Source organism: Bidens hawaiensis, unplaced genomic scaffold (genome assembly GCF_021521415.1).
Source record: "Bidens hawaiensis isolate Kalapana, Puna unplaced genomic scaffold, B.hawaiensis_p1.1 tig00039587_1, whole genome shotgun sequence".
NCBI classification, from domain to species: Eukaryota; Viridiplantae; Streptophyta; class Magnoliopsida; order Asterales; family Asteraceae; genus Bidens; species Bidens hawaiensis.
Window position 1 is genome coordinate 70519 of NW_027505616.1, and position 13517 is coordinate 84035.

General features: G+C 37.1%; 1 long non-coding RNA gene across 1 annotated transcript; it reads left to right on the forward strand.

Moving 5' to 3' along the window:
• On the forward strand, positions 1-3675 carry LOC143614314 (uncharacterized). The gene is made up of 3 exons (XR_013150271.1): positions 1-287; positions 356-701; positions 3583-3675. It is a non-coding gene; the product is annotated as an uncharacterized LOC143614314 (long non-coding RNA).
• Positions 3676-13517: the final 9842 nt, after the last annotated feature.

Consider the following 13517-nt stretch of genomic DNA (forward strand, 5'->3'; position numbering starts at 1 on the left):
CCACCCTGAATAGCCGCCGTATCTCTCTCTTTCTCCACCTCAGATCCGCGAATCTCTCCCTCTCCACCACAGGCTTGCTTCTCTCTTTCCCTCACATGCTAATATCTATTACCTTTTGTTTGATTTTCATATGTGATTTTGTTAGATTTTGTTAGATTGTTAAAGTTTTAGATTGAAAGATTTTGTTAGTTTTTTGTTAACTTTGTTAGATTATTAAATTGTTAAAGTTTATTGTTAGATTTTGATAGTTTTTTGTTAACTTTGTTAGATTATGTTACATTGTTAAAGTTTTAATTTTTTTTAATTGTTAAAGTTTTTTATTAATTTGGTTAGATTGTTATTAGTTTGTAGAAAGTTTAGGTTTGTTGAATATTGTTATTAGTTTTTTGTTGAACAAAGTTTGAAGTTTTTTGTTAATTGTTAAAGTTTTTTGTTAGTTTTGTTAGATTGTTATTAGTTTGTAGAAAGTTTAGGTTTGTTGAATATTGTTATTAGTTTTTTGTTGAAAAAGTTTATAGTTTTTTGTTAATTGTTAAAGGTTTTTGTTAGTTTTGTTAGATTGTTATTAGTTTGTAGAAAGTTTAGGTTTGTTGAATATTGTTATTAGTTGTTGTTGAATAAAGTTTGTAGTTTTTTGTTAATTGTTAAAGGTTTTTGTTAGTTTTGTTAGATTGTTATTAGTTTGTAGAAAGTTTAGGTTTGTTGAATATTGTTATTAGTTGTTGTTGAATAAAGTTTGTAGTTTTTTGTTAATTAGTTTTTTGTTAGGTTTGATGAATTGTTGTTTCTTATTAGTTGATCATAAAATGGGAGAGAAACAATAATGGTCGAATGAGCAAATAAAATGTTTATTAGAAACTTGCATTGAAGAGATGAACACTGTGGGTAAAAAGGGGTTGAGTTTGCACAAAGACTCATGGGCTAAGGTAATAAGTGTTCTTAAGGAAAAGTTTGGGTTGAATTTGTGTCAAAGACAAGTGAAAAACGCTTATGATAATCTTAAAGCCAAATACATAGGATGGGTGTATTTGAAAAATAAAACCGGCTACATATACAATCCTCAAACAAATACCTTTACCTTAACGAACGAGGAATGAGAAGAATTTAAGAAGGTATGTTCATATATTTTTATTTTTTAACATCTACCTCTACCTTAAGGTCCACCCCTAGTTTATTTTTTAACATCTACCATTATTTTTTAGGGGCATTCGAAAGCGACATCCTTAAAAACAACTCCATTAGCATTTCCGGAACTTTATGCACAACTGTTTGATGAGAATATTGCCACGGGGAATCGCAAGTGGACATCAACCCAAACATCAGTGGTTGGATCATGCTCTTGTAATCGGCTCCAATCGGTCCAACTACTGATGATTATGGACAACAGTTTTGTCGACACAGAAGATGATGCCAGCACTAATCCTACTATCGGGCCTACTACCGAGCCTACTACAGAGCCTACCCCCAAAAGGGCTAAAACCTCAAAATCATCATCTGTCACTTTTGACGATTTAGCACTTGACATGCGAAATGCTTTGCGACATTTGACTAGAGATAAACCTAAAAAAACGCCCAGTAGTTACAACAGTTGTTGAATGTTCTGAAAAGTTAAATGTGGTTGGGTTAGACCCGAGAGACCCTCTATATTTGGTTGCTTTTCATATTTTTGGAATGTCCACGGACATGAGAGAGGCGTGGATGGCATTGCCAAATATTCCCGACGTGTTAAAAGGGTGGATTGAGATGACGGCTAAAAATTTAGGATTTATGAAGTAGTTTTTGTTTTGTTGAAAACATTATTTGCTTTTGGTGTATGTTTTTTTTTGTTTTGTTGAAAACATTATTTGTTTTTAGTTATGTTGAAAACATTCTATGCTTTTTGGCTATGTGACATGGTTGTTTATGCTTTATGATAATGGTTGCTTTTTTATTACTATGTGACATGGTTGTTTATGTTTTATTAACAGGTTCATAATGAATAACGATGAGAAAATACTTCTAGTAGTTGTTATTACTTGTATATCCGCTTTTTCTGGAATAGGGGTTTGAAACGAAAGCGAGACAATGATTCGGCAATGACGGGACATAAATACACGTTAGAGTTATTGCAAGGAAATCCCAAACAATGCATTTAATTGCTATGCATGTCCCGTGAATCATTTGTCCGACTATGTGCACATTTTAGAACAAATTATTCGTTAAAGGATAGTAAACATGTTTCGGTTGAGGAAAAGATGGCTATGTTTTTTATGATAATCGGCCATAATCAACGTTATGTGGTTATCAAGCGTAGATTTCAACACTCAAAGCAAACAATTCATAAATTCTTTCATGAAGTGTTGGATAAAATGATGCTTTTCTCCAAAGATATGATAGTACCAACTTCTTTCAATCCGAATCCAAACATTCCGGGACATAACAAGAGGCTACTAAAGATTTTTAAAGGAGCGGTTGGTGCACTAGATGGAACCTTGATACATGTTGTTGTTCCTACTAGGCAACAAGATTTATATAGAGGAAGGGGAAAGGGTGATTGTTATCAAAATGTATTAGCAATTTGTGATTTTAACATGATTTTCACTTTTCTTGTGGCCGGATGGGAAGGGGTAGCACATGATTCTAGAATATTATCAGAGGCATTATCAGATCCATATGCGCCATTCCCATTTCCACCATCAGGTAGGTATTTTTATTGTTTGTTAATTATTTATTTGTTAGTTTAATATTGTAATTAATTGTAAATATTTACAGAGAAATGCTATCTTTGTGACGCCGCCTTTGCACACATACGAGGATTTATGGCTCCATATCGTAATGTGAGGTATTGGCTTGGAGATTTTCGTCGGAGACGTGCATTAACCAATAAAGAAAAACTTAATCATGCACATGCAAAACTTCGAAACGTCATTGAGCTTGCTTTTGGTGTCTTGAAAGCAAGATTCCCTATATTGAAGAGGATGGCACCATTTCCATTGGAAACACAAAGGAACGTTACCGTTGCATGTTTCGCGCTACATAATTTTATTAGGAAGCAGGGTTTGGACGATGAGTTGTTTACACAATACTATCAACCCGATGTGTCGCTTGGAAATAGTCGTGGGAGATTTTCGTCGGAGACGTGCAATAACCAATAAAGAAAAATTTAATCATGCACATGCAAAACTTCGAAACGTCATTGAGCTTGCTTTTGGTGTCTTGAAAGCAAGATTCCCTATATTGAAGAGGATGGCACCATTTCCATTGGAAACACAAAGGAACGTTACCGTTGCATGTTTCGCGCTACATAATTTTATTAGGAAACAGGGTTTGGACGATGAGTTGTTTACACAATACAATCAACCCGATTTGTCGCTTGGAAATAGTCGTGGGAAAATTGATGCTAATGAAGACGAGGTTGAAGCACTTGACACTGAATCAGATCGGGAATATATGACTCAGTTACGAGATGAAATTGCTGAGCAGTTAATGCAAAGTACAGAATAAATGATTTAAAAAATGTTTGTGGTATTATGAATATTATTTTAGTGTTGTTGACTATTATTTAAATTTGGATGTTGAAGACTTTTTTTATTTTTATTTCAGTTTATTTAGATTTCAGTTTATTTAAATTTCAGCTTATTTTAGCAGTCTGCAGATGTTAAAAAACAAACAGTCTTCTTGTTGCAGACTGCAGAGCTTTGATCCACCTCTTCTGCTACAGATGTTGGCAGATGTGGTTTCGCAGACTTCTGACATTTTACCTCTGAAAAACAAACAGCACCATGCTCTTCTTCTCCAAACTCATATCCATTTCATATATACACATAACTAAATTCTTCAAAATACAACAAAAATGAAACCTAGAAACAACCCGAACCAACCGAAACACCCCCTTTTTTCGAAACCCATGTCGTGGAACTCACCGCTACCATGAGAGAAACCAACAAACAACACGAAAATATTGCCGCTATGTTGAAATTACGGGAAATGAATAAAGACTACGAAACCCTCAAAGCGGCTGGGTTACACGAAGATGTCGCATTATTGCAACGAAGGCGAGTTAAAAAAATGCACGAATATTGTGGATATTAGTTTTTTTTGTTATGTTTCTTTTTTAATTTTAATGTATATTTATTTAATTATATAACTTAATGGGTTTTATTTGTTTAGTTTAATTATTAAAAGAAAATAATAAAAAATTGATGACGTGGCACTAGAGGGGGCTACAACACTATTACACGCCAAAAACAAATTTTTACCCTTTGCTAACTGGGCGCCACGTGTCGCAATTCGCCTAATTTGTAGCCCCTCCACTACAAATAGCCTTACCATCTTGTGTGTCTGAAAATTTTGCGTGTACATGTTTCTTCAAATACTGTGTATAAGTGTATGGTCAAAAGCTCTTTGTTAAACTGAGTTCTTCAGGTTTCTAAATGAAACTAAATTTTGACTTGTTTATAAATGTAAGGAAATCAGAAGAATATGTTGGAAGTTTAAGTAAAAGTGTGTGTGAATGAAGTCTCAATAAGGAAGTGGTAAAGATTGTCCCATATCAGGTTGGGAACAAAATAATGAGTAGTATATAAGGTATAGCTTTCACCATTGATTTGAATCTTTATGACATGTTTAACCACAAGTCCTACGCGCGCGCAGGGGGGGTGCAAATTTGGGTTTCTGGACTAGAAATTCATCGAACTCGTGTGTGCCCGCACGTCCCGCTGACACGAATGCAACTCCAAAAACCCGGGCTCCCGTGAGACAGTTTTTGAATTCGTTTTTTGAAATTCAAATTGGTTGTCTGGTCTATACAATTAATGATCATAATGATTATGATTATTATTATTATTCAGTTTCAATTCTACTCTAATGGTCAATAGATGAATATTATTATTCTGTAATGGTCATAACTCTGAATTGATTATATGTTTATGACTCTTGGTTATAAATACCATGGCATTCTTTAGTCAAGACAGACAAACACACTTCATCTTCTTCCTCTCTACAGCAATACTATTCTCGTTTTCGTTTTCAGGAAAGTGATCAGTCCGGCAGAGCACCGATTCTATTTCGAACCGGAGTACCCTGGGAACAGACCGCGAATCTGTTTTAGGGAATTGTGTTAAACACAAGCCCGGTTTACTGTGTCGATTGTTTCTTTATTTCTAGTTATTATTAATACAAGATTTCCAACAAACTTAAAAATATTACTTATTATTATTCTTGTATTTTCGTTTTCAGAATGGAATCCCAACCCATGAGTGCTTCCGTTTCTGTTATCGTGACTACCGTTGTTGCTGTCACAACCGGTTTGGTCGCTCCGCTGCCTGCTACAGTCACGTCTCATGCTGAGAAACCGGAAAAGTTCACCGGTGTGAATTTCAAACAGTGGCAACAAAAGATGTTCTTTTATTTGACCACTTTGAACCTTGCGAGGTTCTTGACTGAAACCGTTCCCCAAGTTGATGAAGGGGCAACGGATGCGTTGTCGGTAAGCGCGGTTCATGCTTGGAATCAGTCGGATTTCTTGTGCCGGAACTATGTCTTGAATGGCATGGTGGATGCACTTTATAACGTGTATTGTAAGGCCAAGACTGCCAAAGAATTATGGGAGTCGTTGGACCGCAAATACAAAACCGAAGATGCTGGTACTAAGAAATTCGTGGTGGCTAAGTTCTTGGACTTTAAAATGATAGACTCAAGAACTGTTATGAGTCAAGTCCAAGATTTGCAAGTTATTCTTCATGATATTCATGCGGAAGGGATGTCTCTTAGTGAGACATTCCAAGTTGCTTGTATTATTGAAAAGCTACCACCAAGTTGGGTCGATTTCAAGAACTATCTCAAGCATAAGAGAAACGAGATGACCATTGAAGATCTTGTTGTTCGTCTGCGTATTGAAGAAGATAACAAACTTGCAATAAAATGAATTGACGGCCCCGGAACAACAAAGGCCAATGTTGTTGAACATGGCCAATCTTCAAAGGGTAAAAATGGTGGAAAGAAAAATCATGGGAAAGGCTTCAACCTCGGTCCTAAGGGGGGAGTTGGGATGAAAAAGAAGTTCCAAGGAACTTGCTATAATTGTGGAAAGAAAGGCCATAGGGCCAATGAGTGCAAGCTTCCAAAGAAAGAAAATGCTCGACAAGTTAACATGGATCGTGAGGTTGAGAACCTTGTTGCGGTAGTCACGGACCTCTCGATTATGGTCACCGAAGTTAACTTGGTTGGGCAAAATAACAAAGACTGGTGGGTCGATATGGGGGCTACCCGTCATGTGTGCTTTGACAAAAGTATCTTTAGCACTTTCAAAGAGGTGACTAATGGAGAAAAGGTGTTTATGGGAAACTCCGCTACGGCCGAAGTCAAAGGTGAAGGGAATGTGCTTTTGAAGATGACTTCGGGAAAGGAACTTACTTTGTCAAATGTGTTGTATGTTCCCGAAATTCATAAGAATCTTGTGTCGGGGTGGCAGTTGAACAAGTTTGGGTTCAAAATGGTATCTGAGTCTGATAAGGTCGTGTTGACCAAAAATGGTGTGTATGTTGGTAAGAGCTATGCCCTTAATGGTATGTTCAAGTTGAATGTAACCGTGCTTAATAAAATGAATGAGAATGCTACTAGTTCTGCTTATATGCTTGAGTCTTCTAATGTTTGGCATGGTAGACTAGGTCATGTTAATTTTAATTCCATTCGACGTTTGATTAAACTTAATTGCATACCAACATTCGATATCGACTAAAATAATAAATGTGAAACTTGTGTCGAAGCAAAACAAACGAGATCGCCATTCAAAAAGATTGAACGATTTACCGAACCCCTCGATATGATTCACACCGATGTGTGTAATCTAAAAGCAATTCCTACTCGTGGTGGGAACAAGTACTTCATCACGTTCATTGATGATAGTACAAGGTATTGCTATGTTTACTTACTTAAGAGTAAGGACGAGGTTATTGATAAGTATCCTATTTAAAGCCGAAGTTGAGAATCAACTAAATCGAAAAATCAAAAGAGTGAGGAGTGACCGAGGAGGTGAATATGTTTCACCTTTTATTGACTTGTGTGAAAAAGAAGGAATCATACATGAAGTCACGCCTCCTTACTCCCCTCAATCAAATGGCATACCGGAACGTAAGAACCGAACCTTGAAAGAATTGATGAATGCCATGATGATAAGTTCTGGGGTAAGCCCGGACATTGGGGGGAAGCAATCTTATCGGCTAATTATGTCTTAAACATGATACCGAATAAGAAGAAAGATCTAACTCCATATGAGTTATGGACGAGAATTAAACCACCATATAAATACTTGCGAGTGTGGGGGTGCCTAGACAAGGTAGTGGTGACTCCACCAAAAGGCCTACTAATAGGACCCAAAACCGTGGATTGTGTATTTATAGGATATACCCTTCCCGGTGGTGCATATCGATTTCTTGTGCTTGATTCCAAGAATCCCGGAATAAACAATGGCACCATAATAGAATCAAAGGATGAATCATGGTTTGAATATATGTTCCCATGTTTGGATAAAGGAAAACCGAGCTATTCTAGACCGGTTGAGGAAAGTATTCAAAACGAGAGTACTGGAGATGAACCTCGGGAACAATCTGAGACAGAGGAGGTTGAAATCAGAAAAAGTAAACGGCAAAGGACTGAAAAATCCTTTGGCCCTGATTTCCTTACCTACATGGTAGAAGAGGAACCTCAAACGTATCAACAAGCGGTGAATTCCGCTGAAGGACCTCAGTGAAGGAAGGCCATCAAATGTGAGATAGATTATATCTTACAAAATCATACGTGGGAACTAGTGGATCTTCCTCAAGGGTGTAAACTACTAGGATATCGATGGATCTTTAAGAAGAAGATGAAACATCACCATCGATGAGTATAAGGCAAGGTTGGTGATCAAAGGATATATACAACGAGAAGGTTTAGATTACTTTGATACGTATTCGCCGGTTACGCGAATAACATCTATAAGATTGGTGCTTGCCATTTCCGCCATTAGAAACTTGGAAGTTCACCAAATGGATGTAAAAACGGCTTTCTTGAATGGAAATCTAGAGGAAGAGATTTACATGGAACAACCTAAAGGCTTCATAGTCGTTGGGCAAGAAAAGAAAGTGTGTAAACTTGTGAAATCCTTGTATGGATTAAAACAAGCTCCTAAACAATGGCACCAAAAGTTTGATCATGTCATGCTTGATGCTGGGTTCAAAATCAATGAATGTGACAAATGTGTATACGTGAAGGACACATCCGATGGATATGTCATTTTGTGTCTATACGTAGATGATATGCTCATTGCTGGAAGTGATGACAAAATCATAACGTCCACAAAGAACATGCTAAAAGCGAGATTTGACATGAAGGACATGAGTTTTGCGGATGTGATTTTGGGAGCTAAAATCACACGAACCAAAAATGGACTTGTTTTAAGTCAATCCCATTACGGGAGCAAAATTCTTGAGAAGTTTAATGCGAATGACTCTAATGTAACTAGAACACCCATTGACACAAGTCAACATCTAGCTAAGAATATAGGTGAACCCGTTAATCAGTTGGAATACTCAAGAATTATTGGCAGCTTGATGTATCTTATGAGTTGCACTAGACCCGACTTAGCATATGCTGTGAGAAAGCTAAGTAGATACACAAGCAACCCAAGTTCAAGTCATTGGAACTGTGTGATTCGGTTGCTTCGGTACCTAAGATACACTAGGGAATACGGGTTACATTATAACAGATATCCAGCAGTTGTCGAGGGACATTGTGATGCAAATTGGATATCTGACACGAATGATTCCAGAGCAACAAGTGGGTATGTATTCACACTTGGAGGTGCTGCTATATCGTGGAAATCGTCTAAACAAACGGTTATAGCTAGATCCACGATGGAATCAGAATTCATCGCCCTAGATAAAGCAGGCGAAGAGGCATAATGGTTACATCAATTTGTTGAGGATATACCAAGATGGACTAATCCGGCATCGGCCATCTGTATACATTGTGATAGCCAATCGGCAATTGGCAGAGCTCATAGCACAATATATAATGGTAAGAATAGACATATTAGACGTAGACATAATACGGTACGGCAACTAATATCTACTGCAATTATCACTGTTGACTACGTGAAGTCAAAGGATAATATTGCAGATCTGCTAACAAAAGGCCTAAGTAGAGAGTTAGTTCAGAAGTAGTCCATGGGAATGGGACTGAAGCCCTTGAAAAATTAAAGTTCATATGAAGGAAACCTAACTCAACAGACTGGAGATCCCAAGAATTGAGTTCAGTAGGAAAACCTAATTGTATGAATTAGTGCGGTCACTGTGTGTGTGGGGGGGGGGGGGGGGATAACCCTACAATTTTAAGAGGGAGTGTACCACATAGCTAGGTAACCTTCCTAGTCCATTCCTAAAGTGACTAGTGTGAGGCTAAGCATATGGCTTTTAATGATTCGACCAAGGTAGTCATACATGGTGAATCACCTATGTGAGAGAGAAGTGGAGTCGCTTCGAAGGGTGTTGTTGGGCACAATACTTAATAGCTCTTGCAGAACCAGGCGCATGTCCATGACCATAACGAATATAACTATGAGGACTTGAATTTGTCAGGGAGAGTCTTGTGTGAAGTGTATTGTCGTCTACACAAACGGAAAACGAGTTCAAAGACATCACCGTCTACTCAAAGCCAGTGGGCTAAGTATGCTTCATAAGCAAAGGTTCTAAGGATAACACCTACCTATTGTATGCAAGATTCAACTGCTGAAATCTAATCGGAATAATGTTGTTGTTTCGACCTCCATTCATGTGGGGGATTGTTGGAAGTTTAAGTAAAAGTGTGTGTGAATGAAGTCTCAATAAGGAAGTGGTAAAGATTGTCCCACATCGGGTTGGGAACAAAATAATGAGTGGTATATAAGGTATAGCCTTCACCATTGATTTGAATCTTTATGACATGTTTTACCACAATTCCTACGCGCGCGCATGGGGGGGGGTGCAAATTTGGGTTTCTGGACTAGAAATTCATCGAACTCGTGCGTGCCCGCACGTCCCGCTGACATGAATGCAACTCCAAAAACCCGGGCTCGTGTGAGACAGTTTTTGAATTCGTTTTTTGAAATTCAAATTGGTTGTCTGGTCAATACAATTAATGATCATAATGATTATGATTATTATTATTATTATTCAGGTTTAATTCTACTCTAATGGTCATTAGATGAATATTATTATTCTTTAATATTCTTTAATGGTCATAACTCTGAATTGATTATATGTTTATGACTCTTGGTTATAAATACCATGACATTCTTTAGTCAAGACAGACCAACACACTTCATCTTCTTCCTCTCTACATCAATACTATTCTCGTTTTCGTTTTCAGGCAAGTGATCAGTCCGGCAGAGCACCGATTCTGTTTCGAACCGGAGTACCCTAGAAACAGACCATGAATCTGTTTAAGGAAATTGTGTTAAACACAAGCCCGGTTTACTGTGTCGATTGTTTCTTTATTTCTGGTTATTATTAATACAAGATTTCCGACAGAATATATTATTTTACCTTGATATTGAATGCTCAAAAACATATTTAGAGAAAACGACGGGTCCTCAAGTGTTGGTCGTTGTTGCAAACATATGATGAATTTTGTATGTCTGGTGAATACACTTTTCTGTCAAAGAACATAGAAAGGGAAACTTCTTAAGATACTATAATTTGTAACAATTTTTACATTAAAATCATGTGGCATGGAATCCAACAGAGATAGCAAAGATTCTAGATTAATTTGACAAACTAACAACCTAGCAAGAATAGAGGTGTGCAAACAAGTTTAAAACTCAAAACCGGTTCGAGTTAAAACCGGTTTGGTTTGGTCAACAAAAGTCAAAATCGGTTTATGATCGGTTTCGGTTCGGGTTGAAATCGGTTTCTTACCCTGTTTCGATCGGTTTCGGTTCGGTTTTTGCCCGGTTTTGGCCGGGTTCGGTTCGGTTAACCGGTTTGAAACCGGTTTTGGTGGAGAAAATTACAAACCGGTTCCGAACCTACGATTTCAATCGGTTCTAAACCGGTTTCTACATAATCGGTTTCAAATCGGTTCAGTTTCGGTTTATTTTTCGGATCGGTTCGGTTAACCAGTTTGTTTTCCCACCTCTAATCAAGAACACTTTGGAGCAAACCATGTATTGGTCAATATCTTGAATAAGGTCATTGCAATATCCTTTTTATCCTTTTCCTTATTTTGGTGTGTTATTTTTGTCACATACCATGATGATATTTTCTTTACATATATATAGTATTAGTATTAGTATTATTATTATTATTACTATTATTATTATTAGTATTATCTATATTTTTATATTATTGTTGAACTTTGATTTCCTTTGTATTGCTTCAAACATATGTACTTTAGAGCTGAGAGTCTCTCTGGAAGCCATATCTTTATCCCTTTGGATAGAGGTACGATGTGCCTACATCCCACCCTCCCCAGACCCTACTTATAGCTTTGCTGTTGATGAGACTTCACTGGGTATGATTGATTGATTGATTAAATTATTTGATGTAAAACTTTTTTTAACAACTATGTTATGTATATCCTTTTTCTATGTAATGAGTGTAATGGTTCTATTTTGTATATTATGTTAGTGACTTTCAAACCAATCTAAGAATTAATTGTACATGAATAGTCGTTTATCAATAAACCTTTGAGGTTTTTAGCTTTTTAATTTTTGATTAACCTGATCATTTGATTGTTTTCTTTGTTTTGAATCATTTGGTATGATCAAAGCTTTTGGTTGTATCAAATAGTTGCCAGTAGAAGAAATCGACACCCTACTCATAGTCCATAGACCACCGATTGGAGCAACAGTGAGTTGATTTCACCCTATGGGATTTCAAGATCCAACGGCTCCAACAAAGGATCTAAGATCCTGAAAAGGATTTCAAGATTAAGCGGCTCTGATGTGGTTCCAACGGTTTAATCGTTGGCCAAAGAAATTAGACGGTATGTCAAACTAGAAATTTAGAGGGAAACTTAGATCAAATTAATATTTTTCATTCATAATCCTTAACACATAAGAACTAGTGGCATATATAGCCAAGATACATAACCGACCCACTACTTAATTAACTATCAATTACAAAGATACCAAACCGATAATTATCAAACAAAAAAAAGACAAAGAACGTATAAAAATTGCATGGCATTGAGTTGAAGGTATGGAAACATGGGTGTGGTGCCAGATCGTGGCACACAACAGGTTCAGACAAAGGATTAGAGATCAATAAAAACTAACATTTATTTCTTTTTCATGATTTTGTCCTTTTTATTTGATCCCCAATTCAAACACCCTTTTTAATTTTGACAAAAAATTCGTCGGGCCTTTTTGGCATTCCACCTTCCGGTGCTTCAAATGGGGATTTTAAATTAAAAGGAAGTTTTGTTCAGAAATCAGAATTGTCTTCTTGTTCGTAAATATTTTTATGCCGGCCACTTGATATTGCAATCACTTCTATTAATATATTGCAATAGTCGTTTTATGAAATATATTTTTTTCAATATCATATTTGTGGGGTTGGCAGCAACACCCTACCGCTATGTGTTAGGCCGAGGGTAGTGGGGGGTGATCATGTGGGCGTGGTCCAGGTGGCTGATCACGTGGCTTGCGAACACCACTACACCCTTCATGTGATCAGGGGCGCGGACGAGCGGGGTGGCCGGGATTGCGGGGCAGAAATAGCCGTTGAGTTTGGTTTGACCGGTCAAACTAGCCGTTGGGGCTGCAATGTGGGTTTAATGTTTTTTTTTACCTATAAAAACAAATTCACACACATCATTTTAATAAAAACTCAACCCATTCTCTCTTATTCTCTTTAAAAACCACACTTTCCCTCTACCAAAACTTCATTTTTCTCTCCATATAATATAAATGTCATCGTCTTCGTCTTCCAATTCTTCCAAAGAAGACGAACTCATTTCTCAAGTGGTTCAAACGGCGATAAACTTTTTGATAGATCGAAAATGCCCCGAGCCCCATTATTCCGGCAACCACGTATTCGTGATCGAAAGACCGCTAACGAAACTTTGATACGTCAATATTTTAGTCCCAATCCCACATATGGTGATGATAGTTTTAGAACCCGTTTTCGAATGACTAGACGATTATTCATGCGTCTAGCAAATGACTTGCCGGAGAACTTTGAGTATTTTCAACAAAGGGATGACGCTAGAGGTAAGCCCGGGTTCACGGCAACTCAAAAAATTACCGCCGCTCATCGGCAACTAGCGTATGGTGTTGGCTCGGACATGTTGGACGAGTATCTACAAATGGCTAAAAAGACCGGACGCGATGCGCTTAACCACTTTTGTAGAGGTATATAGTTTTAATATAATTTTATTATTTACGTTTGTTTATATATTTTTAAATATTTAGATAACTTATATAATTTTAATAATTATATTAAGGGTCATATCGCTATACAAGAGGAGATACTTACGTAGACCATCAATGTATGATATCCAATGCATATACAGGTGCA